Here is a 20,960-nt window from a genome sequence, read left to right on the forward strand (position 1 = left end):
AACGATCAACTGAAACCCCACCATGTTTGACATCAATCTAGCTTCCATCTGGTTATGCTAAATCACCAGAAGAACCTTAAAAACATAGTCACTAATTAGTTGCGTTCAAATAGCAACCTTTTAACTGCATGGGGCCACTCTATTAATCATGAACAACCATTGACAAGCAACATCATAGAATAATGCAGAGAGAGAATGGATGAGCTCACAACCAATTTAGGAGCACTCTTGCCATGTGGGAAGGTTAAAGCGGTATAATACCTCCTTGCGACTGTTCACTTAAGTATATTCAGAACAACCTCTTTTAGCAACAGGAATGGGTTTGGCCTTGGAAAAAGAGTTTGCCTTGATTGCATACAACCCTTTTAAATTAGTTATACATCACATTTGCCAAGTTTTATTTTGTAAGCCCAATTATACTGCATATGACTAGTCCTGTCAAAACGTCTGAACATTTTAATCACAGTCTGATATAATGTCATTCTCCTGGCTCTAAGCAACACTCAGATCTGTTGTGCTGGGGGCATCTTTAATCCCTTTTGCCCCCGTGGGCATAACTCTCCCTCTCTCCCTCACGTCCCTCGACTCACATCTCCCTTTTACATGCTTTGCTTCTGCTCTCATTCTCTCTCTGATCCCTAAATTTAGCAACTCTGTCCCAGATTCTTACAGTATTTACTGCTGACTGTTGTTTGCTCACCCTCCTCGCATCTGTGTGTCCTCATGCCCCTCTCTGGTGTCACAACAGTGCTAATCAGACATGCCAATGAGGATTCATGTCAAATTTCAAGAATACATGTTTTATAAAACTCTAACCAGCAAACAGTGGGGATTTCTTCAATAAAAAATAACATATTTTGTCAATAACAGACGTGTGTGTGCTTGTATACACTATATGTATCTTCTGTATAGGTATATATGTGTGTTCACACGTGCATGTGTATGATACTGATTTGATTACACCAAAGAATGTGCAGTTAGTAATAACATTTGTATCCTCCTGTTAATCTCATCAGTTCCCTCCTTTTCCCTCCTCATCCTCTTCTCCCTGTCTTCCGACATTCCACCCTTCCTCACCCTTTGTTCCCTGTCTCTCTCATCTCTTTTCCACACTCATGCTTTCCAGAACAATGGACAACATCTGCAATGCCTGTGGAGGAAGGAAAGTCACCTTGGGGGAAACAGAAATGAGAATGGGAGAGGGAAAGATCAGCAAGAAGAGAGAGAGAGGAGCAGTAGAGATAGGAAGAGAAGCAGGAGAAAATAGAGATGGAAGGAGAAGAGAAGAAGCCAAAGCAACAGAGAGAGGAGATTAGAGGACAGGTAAGGTGGGAGAGATGAGGTAAGAGCAGGGAAGGATAAATAAGTATCAAGAGCAACACTGCAGCCCACAGGAAGAAAAGAAAAAAACACTGACAAAAACATTGGAAGATAATGCAGATGGAACGAGTTTGAGAGCCAAACTACCACCCCCACAATTGCTGCAGTATTACTATAGTCCTGGTATTACTGCTGTGTTGGATGAGGAACCAACAAGGCAGGAAGACTGTCTACTGTTAGACTATCTGGGAAATTATTCATATGTTATTTCAACACACCGTGTTTATCAGTCATTACAAATAATCCATTACGCTAAAATATTATCATAATGCTTTCATATGGCCCGTAGCCTATTTCCCAAGAAAATTAAGAAATTATCATTCATCTAGTGTGTTTTATTATTATTATTGCCACACTCTGGAAACGTTAATTACAATGTTGGGACAGTGTTTCTAGTTTGGGAAAATGAATTGCTGTTTTTTTTTACATTCAAACTACCTTTAAATTTCTTACAAAAAGCCCTTTCTAAACTGTCATTAAAGATTTCGCTTGCTTCGTACAGCTGCCAGCTGGTCTCCTGACTCAGCTGTCAGATACTGGCTTTGACCTCAAGTGTGTGTAGAGGACAAAGTAGGCTATTCAATAATGCATGTAGCCTTACATGAATATGATTAAGAACCGATTTAAAATGATTACAACAATCAAGAGCATTAACTTTAAAGTAACCCAGAGAGTTCACAGTGCCATGTAATTTGTAAAAAAAAGTTTAAGCCTGCTTCCAGAGGTTATTTCTCAATACGATTTCCTCCACATTAGATACACATTCTGAATAATTTAGCCCTTAACCTTGTCTTGTGCGTAATCCTTTGGAAGAATTCGCCCTGTTTGTAGTTTGTAGTGTTAATTGGTAGCCATTAATTATATAATCACTATATATTCAACTAGTCTGTCGTTTTAACTCATGGCGCCGAAATAGCTCAGTTGGGAGAGCGTTAGACTGAAGATCTAAAGGTCCCTGGTTCGATCCCGGGTTTCGGCAGCATATCTTTATGGAGGGATTATCACAGTGGTACATTCAGTCGCCTTGATGACATTTTCGAAATTTTACAGTCCCTACATATTGAACTCAATTAATCTGTCATTAATCTCATAACCTACATGCAAAGCATTTCTAAAACTAAAATAGCTAGGCGTTTTACACCCTGTATCAGGTTATTACAATGTTCTACTATTATACATACTATTTGTATGTTCATCGTATACACTATCCTGCCTCAGAAAATTCCTTGTTTGTGTGAATCTACATGGAGAAGAAAACCCATTCTAATTCTGATAAATTTAGATTATATAAAAAAAGGACAAATAAGCTTTACTCACAACATTCCACAAGGGGGCATTGTACGACCATTTATCTACTACTTGAGTTTGTTTACTCACCTGACGACATTCGAAACCAATAGAAATAACCATTAGCATACAGTTAAATAACGTTGTTTGTTAGAAAAATAAAATAAAGAGGAGCATGGACTGCATACGTCAGAGCTCAATGAAATTAGCCTGGTGGCTGGTTCTATCAGTACAGAAAGTAGTTAGACTACATTTAAACATGTGGTCTAACTATACTAAGGGTACATTAAGTGGAATAGAATACCAATTTAATATACAATACAATAAATTATAAGTTGCAGTCATATTTTATTGTATATTTAATTTTAATATATGCAGGCTTGGTGGTTGTTGACAACCACTCCACATTAATGAGTTTATACCAGACCAAACAAAAGTCCCTCATATATTTTGTCTTGGTTTCTGTGTCTGAAATATTTTTTAAATCTGTTTACTAAAAAGAGCTAAAAAAAAAAACTAAAAAAAGCAAAAAGAGTGTGGGGGCATCTGACTGTAATTTCAGGAAGGTGAAGGTAAGCTCTGAGGAGTCAGGAAGTTCACACATGGTTGTTGATACACACTAGCCAAACCCTCTTACGTAACAGTCACTGAAAACAGACAATGTCCATGCCCCCATCATTCCCCTATCATTCCCCAAACACTCCAGAGCCCCCCCCCCCCCCTTACCCCATCTCTCTGTACTCCTCCTTTTTCTCTTCTCTCCACACTCTGAGCCACATGCTTCAATACTGCTTCTGTGGTCTGGTTATGTAACCATCTCAAGGTTACATCTCTAGGTTATACAGTACAGTTTGGCTAGCTCTAGTTCAATGCCTTCATGTATTGACTAGAGCCATATTTGTTAGTTTGTCAGTTTAATCTTTTCTCCGGTCTGGAGGTTGTTTGTGCTAGAAGGACATGGATATTATAACACCCATGATGGGGAGTTGTTAATGTTCATATGTGTATTTGTTCATTTCTGAGTGTAAATAAACCCATATATACGGTCCATACTGTATACTACTTTTGCCTACTACTTTTCCTAGCTTCCCCTGAATGCCTCTGAAGTCTGAATGCCTACATACATGGATATTATGATCCACGTAAATGAGGTTCATTAACACACTCTCTGTGATATCATGTTAACAAGTGTGACAAGGCCTCAGTACATTTTAGTAGACAAGCTAATGATTGACCAGATAACATATCTTGTACGGGCCAGGACCTGTTTTTCAGGGTATGTTCACCAAACTGTTAGTTGATTGTCAAGCACGGTTTTGTACTGTTCTGAATGGATTCAAACGGCTGCACATTGTGCAGTTTGGAGTCAGATACAGAAAAAGAGTTTCAAGGACAAAATTACTGTAACATTGTTCTGATTCAGCTGACGCCCAAACAGGCCTCACTTCCTTGTTCCTCCTCGTTCCTCGTCACCTTTGTCTGTTCTGTGGTTTCTCTTTTTCCAAGAATAACTCAAACAGGGTACAATTACCTTACAAATTGCTGACTTGCATATTGAACAGCATGCATTCACACCCAATATGACAGAAAAATCAAAAGACTAAAAGAGAATTAAACACATACACATAAAAGTTTTATCTACAGTAAAACAGACTCAAACTTTTGCACACAAAAGCTCTTTCTGTAACACACACATACACACACACACACACACACACATACACACAGGTACATACACACAGTATAATTGGTTGTCCCATGAGCTGTCATTAGCCCTACATGTGCTCTCTGCCAAACAGAAATGATCCAGACTGGCTCCCTGGTGAGGAAAGAGTGCAGCAGGACACAAGCAGTCCGTTCCAGACTTGAGAAAGTCCTGAGTGTTTTGATGCCATGACTACATTTACATTTACATTTATGCATTTAGCAGACGCTTTTATCCAAAGCGACTTCCAAGAGAGAGCTTTACAAAAGAGCATAGGTCACTGATCATAACAACGAGGTAGTCCCAAACATTGCAAGCAGCCAAAACATGAAACATACATTGTGACTACATCCCTAAAAGCACAAAAATCAACAAGAAGAACATCAATTAATTTTATACAAGACGTTGCTGGTGGATTAAATACAGACCACCTTTACAGATTCCCTTGAACTTACTGTAATACAATCACACATGACTCAAACAGAATTGATATTCTAGAACTGAAAATCATTCTGAAACTTAATGGGTGAAAGAGAAGAGAGATTCGAGAAAGATGAGCTATTGATAGAGAGAGAGAGTCAGACAGACAGACATTGCATATTTGTGAGCTTTGACCAGTGCCACCTTTCAACACAGCAGAATGTTCCATTATGTCAGTCAACATGATGATGTTTGGCCTTAGACAGATATGAAGTCAAACAACACAGCAAGTCAGCCCACTCCTGAATGACCAGCATCAGGCAGCAGGGAACAGAATGTGAGCTATTTGTCGTTTGTCTGGAGCTGGATGAATCGCCTCATTGTTTGATTTGGAGACACATATTTCCTACACACACACACAGCAGCAGGGGCGGATTTTATTGTTGTTTAATCAATGTCATATCAAAGATAAACTGTATTTATTCTTTGATTACTATAATACTTGCGTCACTCGACAAAATCTACTGGGGCAGCACTGAAATGTGATAAACTGAGAAGCACACATTGGATAAGTTGTCATGGCATTTCTTTGAAAATTTCACAGGATTGTGGTTTTGTTTAGAACACAATAATTCTATCTTGCTTTTGACATTTAGTATTTGGTCATAGGTCAGAAGATGTGGCCTGTTTTCAGCAGTTCAATTTATTGTATGCAGCACAGTAACAGCTTTCAAAAACACCATTCAGTCAGTAGGTGTAAATGTCAGTCAGTTTCTAAATGTCACTGAACAGTTCAGTACAAGACCTAGTGTTTTTCATATAACAGTTCTCAGATTTCTACTAAAAGATTGAGTGTCTTTAAGTTCTTTTTTGACTTTAGTTTGACACTGGTTTGCTGATGTCTTTGTTCTAACCCTTCAATTATGTATTGTATGTGTCATTCTTTGTCAACATGACTTGTGAACAGAGACTTTTGACTCTCCCTCAGGTAATACGAAACATAATGCTGTACCAGAGTAATAACTGGGTAAACGTCATAACTGGGGTTGGTATAGAATTCTTAAACTCCAATGTGTCAGCTCTGTATGAAATGTTAGTTTGACTTTCGAGAGTACGTACAGCCTGTGAAGCGTGTTTGTCTAAAAGGTGGAACCGGTTGTGAGGAGCCGGATACAGCAGAGGACTGTGCTTGCTTTCTTCATTACTGTGACCTGAATCAAGGCAAGCCAAGCAAATGTCATGACTTCCATGGTGAGTGTATTATAACATGAGTCAAATAAAGCTAGTGTCAGAACACAGAGGCTAAAGAAAAAGCTCAATGCTAACCAGGGCTAAGGCACAGCATTGCCAAACTAGCTCTGAAAGCACTGATTGACATTCTTTGAAATATCTTCAAGGCTATGCCAGGAGGAACAGGAACAAACCCCCTGGCACATGAATCTGCTGCCCAACAAGGGTATTAATTTAATGGCAGGACGTATTTTGTTCTCTCTCTGAATCATAAATGACACACTTGAAGCCACAGATGTGATTTGGATCAGAGCTAGCAGTGCTCAGAGTAGTATATTCTCAGGCTCTAGCTGTGGTGTCCTCACACAGGGCCTGAATGACCCCTTTCCCTGTCTCTGATATGTAGAGGACTTGGAGTGGTGTTGTAACCGGAGTTACTGAGTAGCATGCTACAGAGGTAGTAAACATGTGCAGGGGATTGAGCATGACCAAGTTGTCTACATCAGGCCATCAGCCTCTATTGACCTGTGTGTGGCAAAGCTTTATATTTAGAGCTGGGAATGAGGAACCTCAAGTGTTCAGGCACAAGAGCTCACTGCTGTTTGTTGTCAGCGGTTACTGTTGCCATGGACCTGGGCCCCCTGCAGATGTGTTCTGTTGCAGCTCCCTGTCTGTGTGCTGAGTGATCATTTACATTTAGTCATTTGCAGACGCTCTTATCCAGAGCGACTTACAATAAGTACAGGGACATTCCCCCAGAGGTACGTAGGGTGAAGTGCCTTGCCCAAGGACACAACGTCATTTTTGCACGGCCGGGAATCGAACTGGCAAACTTCTCATTAATAGCCCGACTCCCTAAACACTCAGCCATCTGACCCCCTGATCAGAGTGTGAGGGGATTCAGAGCTGAGGTGTGTTAGAGAGCTGACACAGCAGAAAGCTCATAAACCCCTCTTAACATCTAAAGGACGTGTCTGAAGTGGTGGAGACTCCACAAAGTCCCCTGATGACATATAATAAGAAGTGTATGAAGGCCAGACCAACCTTTAGCTGACCACAACTTACTGTACCACAATAAGTACCACATACATACAAACTACATGCTGATTCAGAGAACTTAGAGGAAGGAGTGTCGTGTGGTAGGTTGGAAACGGATGGAAAAGATTATGGGGTCAATATGTGCCATTGACTTTTGAAGGTGACATTTAGCCTCTATGACAGCTACCTGTGCAGACAGTGGTTAGTGGCAGGGGTAAGTAGCAGGTGAGCAGCTGGCCACATCTCTGTAGGTGTGGTCCTTTATTTTGCCTCTGTGTGTTTACTTAGGAACAACGCTGTGTGCTCCCTGGCTCTGATGAGTTTACACAGGCCCACCATACCCTCCAGCAGATAGCATGAGGGAAGGAGAAACCGATCAAAATAAACTAGGAGGCACGAGAAGAAAAACAGCTGTTCAAAGGAACAAGGGCAAGCAAGAAGGGGGAAGGGACACATGTGTTGTGTGTGTTGCACATGCATGGGTGTGCACGTGAGCGTTCTGTAGGCGCCTAGTACACATGCAGAAGAAGCACACATACATAGAGCACACACAAACATATAGCACACACAAACATATAGCACACACACAGAGATAATGTACACGCATCAAGACTCAAGTGTCGGTAGTCTAGTAGTCTATAATTGTACCTCCACATTTTGCGTTAACTCTATGTATGAACTTACATAACAGGATGCAATTTAATTTGAAGTAGACAGAAAAGGGTTACCACCACTAAAGACACATGCACGTCCGGGCGCACACTAAAAAATAACAGATATTGAGGATTACATTTTTTTGTCTCTTGCAAAGAACATGTTTATACATTTTCATTTGTGGAACTCTCCAGATAGAGTGGGAGGATACAAATCCTGTCTTTCTAAATTCACTCTCTTTTGATCCATTAATTCTCCAGGCCCCCTCTCACTCACGTGTTTGGTCTTATTTTCAAAATGTGCCAATAGCATGTTTTTAGAGGCCACGACTGCAGCCGCAGAAAACAGATCTTATCATACAGAGTGCGAGACTCTTAAATTTATATGAGATTGCCTAATCCCTTCGAAGACAGTTTACGTTTTTGAGATGTTTTGGACAATGAATAACCTGACACCTGCACGGGTAAATGATGAATAACCTTTCAAACTGGAGAATAGTTGATCTATGAGACCCGTCACAAAATCCATAAAAAGACCTGTGTCCAATTGAATGGGAGTTTCTCACTGTCTTGTGGACCAATGCATGACTAATATTAGTTATTCCCGCCCACATATTGAGGAACACGTGGGCAACTGCACACGTGTGCATGTTGATACATTTCGGCTCAATGAAACGGTATGTAAAGAGCTAAATGTGTTAGTATCAACCAGCGAGTTTATTGTCTTGGATAAATCATTATCTGAAAGTTTAGTTAATGTTACTGACTACAGTTAAAGCTTAAAGTAGGCACATGCATGTCCCCACGTTTAGTATCGCTAGTGGGTGAGGTGGAGTCGTCACATGGTTGCACACTTAATGGTATATTTGGGATTTCAGAGACGTCTTTAGCTTGCTGTGCATACGTTCTGAACAGAAATGAACTAAGGCTTAGTACAACCTTTTTGATTTGTGAATGAAAATATTAGCAAGCAAGCTTATAAGTAAGCAAGTTGTAAGAACCAGTGTTAGGATTTGTCATATCCGTGGAATACCGTTTGACGACTACCGTAATTGTCCAATTTAACGTAGTTATTGAGATGGCCATCGAAAATGTGCACGTATGCGTGAGAGCACATGCTGTCTTCTGTTCTCTGTGATCCTCCCGTTGGCCAGTCATCGAAAATGGATGTGGTATCCAGTGTCAGTAGCAGGTGTAGAATGTCTTGCTCTATAAAGACACCTTTTGAGGTGACCTATCCCGGAATGGGAAGCTAGATGGGGGTGAGGAAAGGTTTTCTCACACACTCGGGTCACGTACAGAGTTTGCAGATGCCTCAGAAGGACCCTGACTGCCTCCAGACAGAAATTGGATCCTCCATCAGTGCACTGTTAATGGTTTCTTCTATGGAGATTATTTTAAGATGTGTATATCCTCCTCTTCAGTCTAAAGTTGCTGGGATCAGGGACATTCAAAGTAGGGCAAATAGTGGAAATGACTACTGTACCCAGGGCACTGTGAAAAGCTTGGACATTTGTTAAATGAAAAACCTGTCATACTGAAAATGGGAGGGCGGGGAAGCCCAAATTGCAATCTGTTCATGGGGCCCAACATTTTTATTGACAACCCTGGCTGGGATAAAATGTATTTGTGGCCTTCTGTTTTGGTGAATGACCTTGGCACTATAACATCATTGGCTTTTGAAACATGATGGACAAAATGTGCTACAATTCCTTGTCCTTGCTGGGCTGGGTTGTTTGTGATACAAATGCCATTGATGTTCCATCCAAACTTTTATATCATCACTTTCCCATGTTTGTCTTTGAACACAATGTTCAACTGAGTTATAATGAAGAGGAAGAGCCTTAATGAAACATTTTACCATCTGCTTTTCTTGAATAGACTGGAGTTGTATGATGATCAGTACAACCTTTCCCATGCACAAAAAACACATCTCATTGAAATTAAGTAGAACCCTACTTATGACTATTAATATTTCTCATTAAAGCCAGTTATGGCAATAATGTACCATACCCATAACTGTTATTGGACGGTCTTGTGTGAGTTGTGCCTGGAGCTCTGCAGTCTAACTTCTCCTCCTCAGTGCGTGGTCAGTTGGAGGCTGGGCTGCTGTAACCAGTTACCAGCAGATCATTATTTGTGGCTCATATGTAAGCAGAGGCCCAGTATCTGGGCAACCAAGCAGGTGCCATGGCCCTGTCTCAGGGGAGTTATGTCATTGATGTTTTCTCTTCTTAGTTACAATAAGCTGCACAGAAGTCATGGTTTTACCCAGGATCTACGCTACACACCGTAGGACATGAATGGCCAAGCACTCACGCACTCACACACTCACATGTATACACACACACACACACACCCATTGTTCACTCACAGACCATAGGAGAAGGCCGTCAGGTAGACTACTCAAACAGCACACACCACACTTTGCATGCCGTGTTCATGCTACGCACAGAGACGTCCACCGTGGACTGAATAACAGGTGGATGTTGACACATCCTGAGGACCGGCTTTGGGTGCATGTTGGTTATAGAGTGGAGGGGTGGTGGTGCGAGGGATGCGTAGTGAAAGAGAGAGAGACTGGAGAGGGAGGTGCATAGTGAAAGTGGAAATGGAGAAGGTGACCTAGTTTAAAACAGCATGGGTCTCAGTCTCACGCTTCATGTCAGGTAGGGGCTTTCAGTCCCTCTGTGTCTGAGCCATGGTCATCTGATACAAGCCATAGCAGGAAACATCTCTTCTTACTCTGGGCACCTCCGTAGTACTGACCACAAACATTGATCTGGACATAGTCTTGCTGATTGTGCCATAATTGCAAAGAAATAAATGTTTGAGATGGTCAGAGGACAGTATTATGTTCTAACCTGCAAGACTTTTGCCATGGAGACTGCAGTTTATTATTACAACAAAGAGTTGGTCTGAGCTGGCTGACAGAGGGGAGAATATGAAAAGAAATAACTAAATTATTATTAAAATGTTAACCTTTTTATATTCTCTCTTTCTCTATCTCTGTCTCTCCGAGTTATATTTAAGATGCCATCTTGAAGTCAGCTTGTCCTTTCATTCTCTGGCACAGGCTCTAATTTACCTCACTCTTTCCCTCCTATTAAACACTCAAGCTATTTTTGGCTCTCCTCACTGAAGGTTATCTCCTCCCTCTCCCTCCATTCAATCAGCCTCAGACTTTCTGGGTTGAGGTTTTTGTTCTAATTTCAAGTTAGTTAAAATAGCTGTGTCCTGGGAGGACTGTTCCAGATACAGCTGAATGAGTTTCCTTTCCCCCTGCGGTACGGTACCCCGAGAGAGGAGCTGAGGAAGCTAAGGAATCAAGTCTTCGTGTCATCGATAATTGGCTATTTAGTTGCAGAGATAATTTTATCACATTGGTCTTTTGAGAAAAGCTTTTAATGGCTGTCTTGTTGCCAACAGCCTTGGTTTGACCTCCTTTAGTGTTGTAACCGAGGTGTGGCTGTGTGTGTTCCCGTTTGCAAGAGTAAGTGTGTGTATTTGCGTGTTTGCACAAGTGTGTGTTCTGAGGCTAATCCGTCCTCTCTCTGATGTCCTCATTGTTCTCTGGGAGACTGGGCCAAATGCCTGCTTCTCCCTGGCAGCCAACCACCTGCCTCCGTCCCTCTCTCTCTGCTTCCATCCCTCTCTCTGCCTACGCCCCTCTCTCTCTGCCTACGCCTCTCTCTGTCTGCCTCCGTCCCTCTCTTTCTGCCTCCGTCCCTCTCTCTCTGCCTACGCCCCTCTCTCTCTGCCTACACCTCTGTCTCTCTTTCTGCCTCCGTCCCTCTCTTTCTGCCTCCGTCCCTCTCTCTCTCTGCCTCCGTCCCTCTCTCTCTGCCTACGCCTGTCCACTTTTCCCTCTCAGTCTCACTTTTGTTCCATCTCTGGCTTAATCTCAGGGATTTAGTAATGCTGTGCGCAGGGTCAGAGTTACACAACCAGTGGAATAGTACACAAGATCTACATAGTCAGAGACTGAAGACTGCATTATCTTTAAAGGGTCCTTAGCCACAGTATAGTGCACATAGACTGCTACCCTGCACTTGTATGGGAGCAAACTGCAAACACCCCTGTTCACCTAACCCTTCCATGTACGTATATTCCCACAACGTGCTTGCTGCCAAGTTTTAGTTGTCTGTTTATTGGGTTGGGTGTTAGCAGGAGAGGACATGAGGACACGGGGGACGGCCCAGCCTGACACATCGCTGGCCCAGGTCCGAGGGCCAGTCCAGTCGGGGGTGATATGCCTTGGCGCCCGCCTGGAAAGAGAGTGATGCAAATAGGGTCAGGAATGATGGAGGGATCTAGTGAAGGAATGACTGGGGTTTGCAGCATGGCCTCCCCAATGCTTTTGACATGGTTGTCCTTTATACTTTCCCCTCAAGCCCCCCTGGGCCTCCCCATCTCCCGGTATCCCTCTCCCCAGGCTTCACCTGCTCAAGGCCGGTCTGATACGGGGGTGTTAACAGGTCAGATCCATCACAGCCCTGCCCACTTATTTGACACTGGTGTTTTACAAGTTTATGGAAAACATTTGCCTTGAATCTGTTTAAATTGTGATGCCAGAATACATATTTGTTACATATTTCTGTTTTATATAGGATGTACGAGTGCTTGTCCAGTAATTACGTAGTGTAGCTGGGTAGATGTAAGAACCTGTCTATGCGTGGTATGACCCAGCCAGAGTGACTCTGAGCAGTGATGAGTGTGAAATGTGTTCAGCAGTGCGGGAGCCTCTGCAGTGCCTGCTGCACACCACTGCTGACGCACGCACACACACTTGTCCTTTAGGCTAGACCATCACTAGCCTCCCTCCGCTGTGCTGCAGCACAAACCTAACCTAATCGGCACATTAAATAACCTCAACAACACACTCACACACACTATGACTATGACGCTGTACACTTTCCTCAACTGGCTTACTCATCTCCACCACTTGTGACATCATTTCCAAATCACCACTTCAGAACTGCAGACGAGGAGTACAGGAACATCAGACAGCACCATCAGCAACAGCCGTTATCTTTCAGGAGTGGCATATGCATATTCAGATATCGCCACCTCCTTCATCCTGGCAGGCTGAAACTGAGCAGCTTCCTGCCACCTGCTAGATCTTCTGTTGGGCATGCCTGCGATCTGCAGACCACTTGAATCATCACCCAACCATACACACAGACCGCACCGCAGTCGGACCCCCCCCCCCCCCCCCCCCCCCCCCCAACAGCATCAGTCAGGGTTGAACAAATCATGTCCTTGATTTACAGCTGGAATACACACCACGCCACATGCTAATTAGCTTGGTTTTATAGGTGACCTAATGCCAGCTGCCTGTTATTGATTGAAATAGAATGAGAACCCTGGTTGGAGGCTACACAACAGATGTAGTGCAGTTGACTGGCGTGGAGCACAGCCTGTCATGTGGGCAGAGTTCCTTCACTCAATTCAGAGGTTTTTATCAGTATTTTATGGTATTTATAGGTTAGAGACACCCGTTGTTTCCGAGTTGTAACAAAGGCTCTGGTTTCTCAGTACATGAATAAAGTATTTGAGAGGGAATAGAGGCTCTCCTTGCCTAAATTCAAGGCTGTACACTGACCTTCCTGGTTGATGAGCTCACTACTCTGCTAATCTCTCCTAGTTAGAGAACAGTCAGGTCAGTCAGATCAATAGATGGTATTGTTAATAAAAGTTTTGGGCTTCGCTTCACATACTGTAGTTTCCTCTTGCCTACCTTTCATCCATTTCTTCAATGGATGCAAACCTACTGGGTACCATTTGCGCTGTCATGATTATCTACTCTACTCATAACATCTACAAGTGCGGAGGATAGATGTGCGTGGGTGGCTTTTATATTGAACAAAGAATAAAGAAATGTAATGGGGAATGTCCAGAAATAGAGGGTTTCTCTGCAGTTCTTCAGGGTTTCTCTGTCTTGTCTGTCTATCGGGTGTTTTTCCACTGTGTGTGGGGTGAGGTGTCATGTCCTTCAGTAGACTGGCTCAGGTTATCTGTGCTCTGTGTCAGGTAGCAGCCATCCTCACCTTCCCTCATCCCTCCCTCCCTCCCTCCCTCGCTCCATCTCTCCCCCGCTCTCCCAGCCCAGGCACTGCAATGCTCTGTAAAATTCCACGCTGCCGCAGAGAGGGTTGATGTGAGAGTGTGAGAAGGAAGGACGGGGGCGAGTGCGGGTGAAAGAGGTAAGCGATGAGGCTCGATGTTGTCACGACGACACAGTGACATGGAAAGTGACATGGGAGTGATGCAGGGGGGTTAGAAATGGATGACATAAAGTGTGTGTGTATGTCCACACATTACGAGGGTGAAGAGGTAGAACCACGTCAAAAAAGACTGGATGGAGAGAAGGATAATACCGAAAACATCTCTGCACTGAACTGAGCACTGGAACTAACAGAAGTCGATTTTGAGGGAAGTATGAGGAGAGAAAGATGGAGGGATCTGGACTGAGAGGGACGTGAGAAAGCTGTGTGAGTGTCAGAAAAGGACAGATGGGTAATAGAAGCAGAAGGATAGAGGAGAGAGAGGGATGGACGGAGACAGACTGGGAGGGAGGAGAGAGGAGGACAGAGACAGACTGGGAGGGAGGAGAGAGGACAGACAGACAGACTGGGAGGGAGGAGAGAGGACAGACAGACTGACTGGGAGGGAGGAGAGAGGACAGACAGACAGACTGGGAGGGAGGAGAGAGGACAGAGACAGACAGACTGGGAGGGAGGAGAGAGGACAGACAGACAGACTGGGAGGGAGGAGAGAGGACAGACAGACTGACTGGGAGGGAGGAGAGAGGACAGACAGACAGACTGGGAGGGAGGAGAGAGGACAGACAGACAGACTGGGAGGGAGGGAGGAGAGAGGACAGACAGACAGACTGGGAGGTAGGAGAGAGGACAGAGACAGACTGGGAGGGAGGAGAGAGGACAGACAGACTGACTGGGAGGGAGGAGAGAGGACAGACAGACAGACTGGGAGGGAGGAGAGAGGACAGACAGACAGACTGGGAGGGAGGAGAGAGGACAGACAGACTGACTGGGAGGGAGGAGAGAGGACAGAGACAGACTGGGAGGGAGGAGAGAGGACAGACAGACTGACTGGGAGGGAGGAGAGAGGACAGACAGACAGACTGGGAGGGAGGAGAGAGGACAGACAGACAGACTGGGAGGGAGGAGAGAGGAGGACAGGGTTTTGGGCTGCAGGGTACTGCTCTCGTTCACTCGCCTCTGCAGAAACACGTGCACTACTCTTCACGTGCACTGGCACAGGCAGAGAACTGCAGTATCTCTCACCCGCTCATCCGCTCATTCACTGTCACACACACTGGCAGGCAGACACTCTGACTTAAACACTTGCAGCAGTGTTCACATGCACATCCTAATTCACACACACCTATCATACACAAATACACTCTACCTCATACATATGTATACCTACCTACACATGCATATTCCTCTTCATAGACATGGCCTTAAGTCCAGAGAGGCTCATATTAATGTGGAGCTTTGCAGGATTATAACATGGGATAAGGATTACACACCGATGAGCCAAAACATCATGACCTCCTACCTAATATGTGATTGGTCCTTTGTGTGTGTGTGTGGGGGGGGTAGTTGTACTGTCAGGTACATTATTGTTGTCCTATAGTTTTATTCACTTCATTGCAGACATTAATAGGCAAAATTCAAAGTTGATAATTATTCAGACTAGACCATTTAGGGCATTGAGGGGGTCCAAGCTTGTCACAGGGGCCCTGGTCTAGACTAAGCCCTGTCCTGGGAGGAGGGGGAGACCCTCACGTGGACAGGACAGCCTGAAGGAAGGATCAGCCCAGCACAAGGACTATGGGCTTTGACGATACTGGACAGGAATATCACACCAGTAGCACAATTGATTCAGTGACCATTGAAACACTCCAGCCACGTTTTGAGTGCTAGTCAAGCACACCCTGATCACACCTCGTTGTCATATTGAGTGTTCTACTGCTAAATATCACAATGGCATTGATCAGTCATCCAGACAGTAGCAGTCATACGGAATACACAATGGACACACTGTAATGCATACTGACTGAGGAGAGACGGGCACATTCACACAGACACGTGCCCAGTTTGACAAGGCCTCACATCCTGCCTCACATCCTGACCTGAAAACGTGATCAAGAAAGGTCTGACCATTTCACTCCCTGCACACATTTTACAAATGTGTTTTGAGATTACAGAATACATGCTATTTTGTCTTGATACCTTTTTTGGCACCAGTGTTTATGTACTTTATTTTGTAACAAGAATCATTTGTATGTGTCTTCGCCCATCTCTGCCATGTGTGTGCACTTTTCCAAGTATGATTTTCTTATTCCATGGCAATAAGGCCATTACAAGTGACCTGTCACGTCTCAGAGGCAGGTCACACTGCCTGCCACACACACTGAGCCCCACGTCTCTGAGGCAGGTCACACTGCCTGCCACACACTCTGAGCCCCACGTCTCAGAGGCAGGTCACACTGCCTGCCACACACTCTGAGCCCCACGTCTCTGAGGCAGGTCACACTGTCTGCCACACACTCTGAGCCCCACTTCTCTGAGGCAGGTCACACTGCCTGCCACACACACTGAGCCCCACGTCTCTGAGGCAGGTCACACTGCCTGCCACACACACTGAGCCCCACGTCTCTGAGGCAGGTCACACTGCCTGCCACACACTCTGAGCAGCACCAGAGTTCCCATCTCCCATGTTACAAAAAAACTGTAAGATTTAAGTGGTGCTTGAAGATGGCTAAATGTGTCCCTCCCAGTATTTTCTTACCCTTGTTATTTACACGTAAACGTTTCACATGATGCTCTGCTGAGATAGTACTGGCTGCCCCTTCCACGTATCTCCATCGCAGTTCCCAGCAGCAGAGCGACCGGAACATGACTGCTAGTTTTGGGATCAGGATGTGATAAATAACATGCGATCATATCGTTCTTTCTCGCTCTCTTGCTCCTATCTCCATTTGGCCCGTCCTTCGTAACTAACAATTCAGTCTGCTCTTCCTATGCAGAAGCTTCTGACATCAAATGCTGTTTTCTCTCGATTTCCTATGTCTTCTATAAATCAACGGGGGAAGTAGGATAGGTGAACTCCCTGACCTACATACACACCAGCTCATAAAAGTAGAGAGTCGTGTTACTTCATGATTAGACAAGACTCTTAGCCCGTCAACTCTTGAGCCCTCACACGAACACGTGGGCCTCTTGGCTGGTGTCCTAGCGGGGTGGGGTGCTCCGCCTACCGTGGGAGCTCCACTCCTCTTCAGCAGACCCTCCACACCCTCCACCTTCAGGCCTGATCCCAAACCCTCCACACCCTCCACCTTCAGGCCTGATCCCAAACCCTCCACACCCTCCTCCTTCAGGCCTAATCCCAATTAGAGGCCTTTGTGGCTCGGGGAGGAGCGGGCAGAGACATTCTCACTTGTGTCACAGCTGAACTGTGCTTTTAAAGCACACACACATACAGGGACTCAAACACACACAGACTAGCTGATTTGATCATGTGCACGTTAATGGTAGTCGCTGTTATAACGTGATGGGAAATGATGCTTGCCTTGGTTCGTGTTGTTGGAAACCATTTGGTAAGGCAGACACAGTCGGGTCAGTAGTGACCTAAATCAAAGCTTTTGCAAGTTATATTGATCTACAAGTACTGTGCTTAGAGCAAAAATGGAGTTGGTGTATGGAAGTAACTAGACTCTTAACAGTGCCAGTCAAATGCAATTGTCTGGTGTCAGGCTCCTCATTTGATCAAGCAAATGAGGTCTAGGAATGGTTTTGTTTGTTGAAATGTGTTGGGCAAGGCCAGAATGACTCTTCTTTCTGTTCTGTTTTCTGCTGGTGTTGGAGCTGACTGTGAGCTTGGCCTTTCTCTCACTTTGTTAGTTTTTTTCCGGTTGTAGGTTTCTGTTCCGTTTTGGACTCAGCACAGCCACACCAGCTTCCCTAGATCCTTGTGGCCTGTTCCAGCAAACCAGTCCCATCGTGCTAATAGGTTGGGAGTGGCCAGACATGGCTGTGACAACCAAATATTTGGCTTGGTTATGACCTCTGCAGTTGTATGACTGAGGTTTCTCTTAACTTTTTTCTGTAACCCCCAGTTCTGTCTAAAAACACTGTGTGACCACAGCATGAAGCCATAATGATGTGTGAGAACTTGGAGCAGAGAGGGAGAGACTTGCAGGAAGAGTGAGAAGAAACAGAAATATCAATAGAGGGAGAGAAAGGAGGGAGCAGAGAGGTGACGATGAAACCTGAATGAATGAGTGGAATTCATCCAAAAATTTGATGGGATGAGTTTTTGAATTTGCCCAAGGTGGTGTTTCAGCAGGTGCGTAGTGTGCTGAGTGACTCCATGCCTGCTGTCACTACCAGAGTATGGTTGGGGCACAGGGGACACGAATGGCCAGGTGTTTACCATCTAGGATGTCCCATACTGGGATACAGAGTTATCCACAGTCATTGCCTCATACTCGCACACACATACACATAGGCAAACATTTAGAGTATACACATGCACTGTCGAATGAGTGGTCCAACATGCATGTAGTTGTCAAAGCTTTAAACTACATTACCCTATATTGTTGATTCACTCAATCTATTACTTGTCCACACAGAATGTCTGTATTCCAAAGTCAACCAGGCTGTTTGAGAAGACCACAGCCAGTGTTGTTCTCTGGAGGAGGGTTAGTATGTTTTACTTAATAGAACTGGATGCTACCTTTGAGCTGACTGTGTACTGATGAACTCAATGTCATGGGGTTCAGTTAAAATTCAGAGGTTGTTACGTAAGGCTGTTGACACAGTTTCTCCCACACACACACATTGCATGCACATACACACTGATATGTGAGGAAACTTGAACTCCTGGAGAAAAAGACATAAACATTCTCTGTTCACTCGCTTCTGATAAACAGAGGGTGGAGACTTGGCTGGAACTGGTGTTTTTGTGCTGAGAGAGAGAGGGAGGGAGGGAGAGGGCGAGAGGGAGAGAGGGAGAGAGGGGGAGAGAGAGCAACCGAAATGTATGTGAGAAGGAATGTGCGTGCACATCTGTGTGAGAATCCTAGAAATGGTTGTTGGGCTACAGAAAGCATGAGGACACAGTGTTCTTCTGACCTTTGCACCACCACCTCTGCCTGCTCTCTCCTCCAGTGACCCGTCTCTGACTCGACACTGTAGACACAATCACACACTAACGCTGCGTACACAGCCATTTATTCTCGTATTCTCATTCACATTAGCTTGCGGCAAAGTCTAACAAACATGATTCCACTAAATACAACCATCCAGGGCTGCACTAGTACACTAGTAGCACAGTGCTGTGGTATGTGTGTGTGTGCACGTGCATGTGTCTTGTGTCTTGTGCAGTCGGGTTCTCAGGGCTGGGCTGCTGACTAGAGGTCTGGACTTGAGTGTTTCCAGCTGGACCTCAGGATCTGCACGGTGCCTATAGAGCTGGATCTAGTGCTGATCCCACTTGTTTTTGTGGAACTGTCCCCCTGAGTAGTGTGTGCCTGCGGGTCAGGAGCAGCTGTGCACATGCAGATTTCCAGACTGTGTGTTATGTGTGTGTGTGTGTGTGTCCATATATCATGGTTCCTAAGTGCATGCCTCTACATTGTGCAGTTGCTGGAGTGTCATTCTGCTGTTTGACAGCTCTAGCCCTGTGGCCAGGCCTCCACGTGACTTCCTGCTCTACACGTGCTGGGGAGGGCTTTCAGAAGCTGCTCTGCCTGTGGCTGCAGGTCATCTGCCTCTCATTACTGCACAGTGCAGTCTGCACTGGGCTGTCAAGGGAAGGACTAGAGACTACAGGGGACATGCATGCTTGCCTTAGCTTCTGTTGAGTATGAAAATGACTTAACATGGATCATTAAACACAAATGACACAAGAGCAGGGGAAAAGTGTGACTATTGGGTCAACAAGCTGTGAAACCAGCTTTTTGAAATTGAAAGGGACAGTACACTCTACAATTGAGTTTGTAGATATTTTTAGACCTGAAGTGTTCCAAGGCGCAAATAAAGTATCTTGGTGTTGAGACATCAGTGAACTGGACATATGAGCACCAATGGATGTGGGAAACATGTTGACACGGCTTTTGGCTGCTGTTCAAATGCTTAACCTTGATGTTGACTGTCACATTTCTGTCACATCTCTAGACCACAGCCCTGACACCTACCGTGCAATGGTAATGAACTTGACTCAGAGGTGTGATTTACATTCTTTTCTAAGCCTGAGGGTTAGCTTTGACCCCGCTGTTATGTCAGTGTGCTGGTGTGCAGTTTCCTACAGATCTATGTATGTCTCTGTTTATCTCGTGTCCACGCCCCTCTCTAGCCCAGACTCCCCAGACTGACCTTTCTCAGAGAGGACAGTTGTGGGAGAGATTAAGGGTACAAGCTTTGAAAGTGGGTTTATCTCAGTCATTCCCCTCGCTGGCTCCTTCTCCACTAATCCTCTTGCTAGCCACGCAGCCCTCTGGTAACATCTGGACTATAGCCTGTGCCGCCCCCCCCACCTCCTATTTCAGTTGTAAATTGACACAGGCACTCTGTAGAGCTATTTGTAGGTGTAAAGTAGTGTAGCAGGGTGCAAGGAAACATCACACCTCAATGAACTCCAAACAATGTGTGTTTTGTTCTATTCGTTTTTTTGTCTTGCGGGTTTCACCCAGAGAGAGCCAGAGGGTAAAGCCTGGATGGGGAGGTTGAAGGGTGGTGGATCTGAGACTCGGTGCGTAAGGGGGACCAGAACTCCCTGTCCATTGACTGTATACGGTAGTTCACCATTGAATGGCATATCCAGGAGGAGAATTTGAGATGTATCAGAAGTCAGAAGTATGCATCGGTTTGTGGTTGTGTCTGGGAGGGAGAACCTGAGGCGGTAGTCTGTCTTTCACATGAGGAGGTGTTGAGAGCTGGGGGGTCTGGGAGCTGAGAGTGGGATTTGTGCCAACAAACCTGCTGACTGCAAGCTATCACAGCACTGTCTCTCTGAAAGCAAAAACACACTCCCTCTCCCACAACAGGGAGAGATGGGCTACAGCATTTTTACAGGAACAGGAACTTGAACTTCACCTAAATGGTGATGGAGAGATGGTCGGTGGTTGAGGGATGAGGCTATTTCTAATTTTGCCAGTGCTCACAAATCTTGGTAAACTGAAGCTGGTCGTTGCTGTCCAGCAGGATATG

The 20,960-nt window shown here is 44.8% G+C and overlaps 1 non-coding gene across 1 annotated transcript; it reads left to right on the forward strand.

The window, feature by feature from the left end:
- The first annotated feature begins 2,286 nt into the window (after nucleotides 1-2,286).
- Nucleotides 2,287-2,359, forward strand: trnaf-gaa. The gene has a single exon. It is a non-coding gene; the product is annotated as a tRNA-Phe (tRNA).
- Nucleotides 2,360-20,960: the final 18,601 nt, after the last annotated feature.

The sequence above is a fragment of the Hypomesus transpacificus genome, chromosome 9 (genome assembly GCF_021917145.1).
Source record: "Hypomesus transpacificus isolate Combined female chromosome 9, fHypTra1, whole genome shotgun sequence".
Lineage (NCBI taxonomy): Eukaryota > Metazoa > Chordata > Actinopteri > Osmeriformes > Osmeridae > Hypomesus > Hypomesus transpacificus.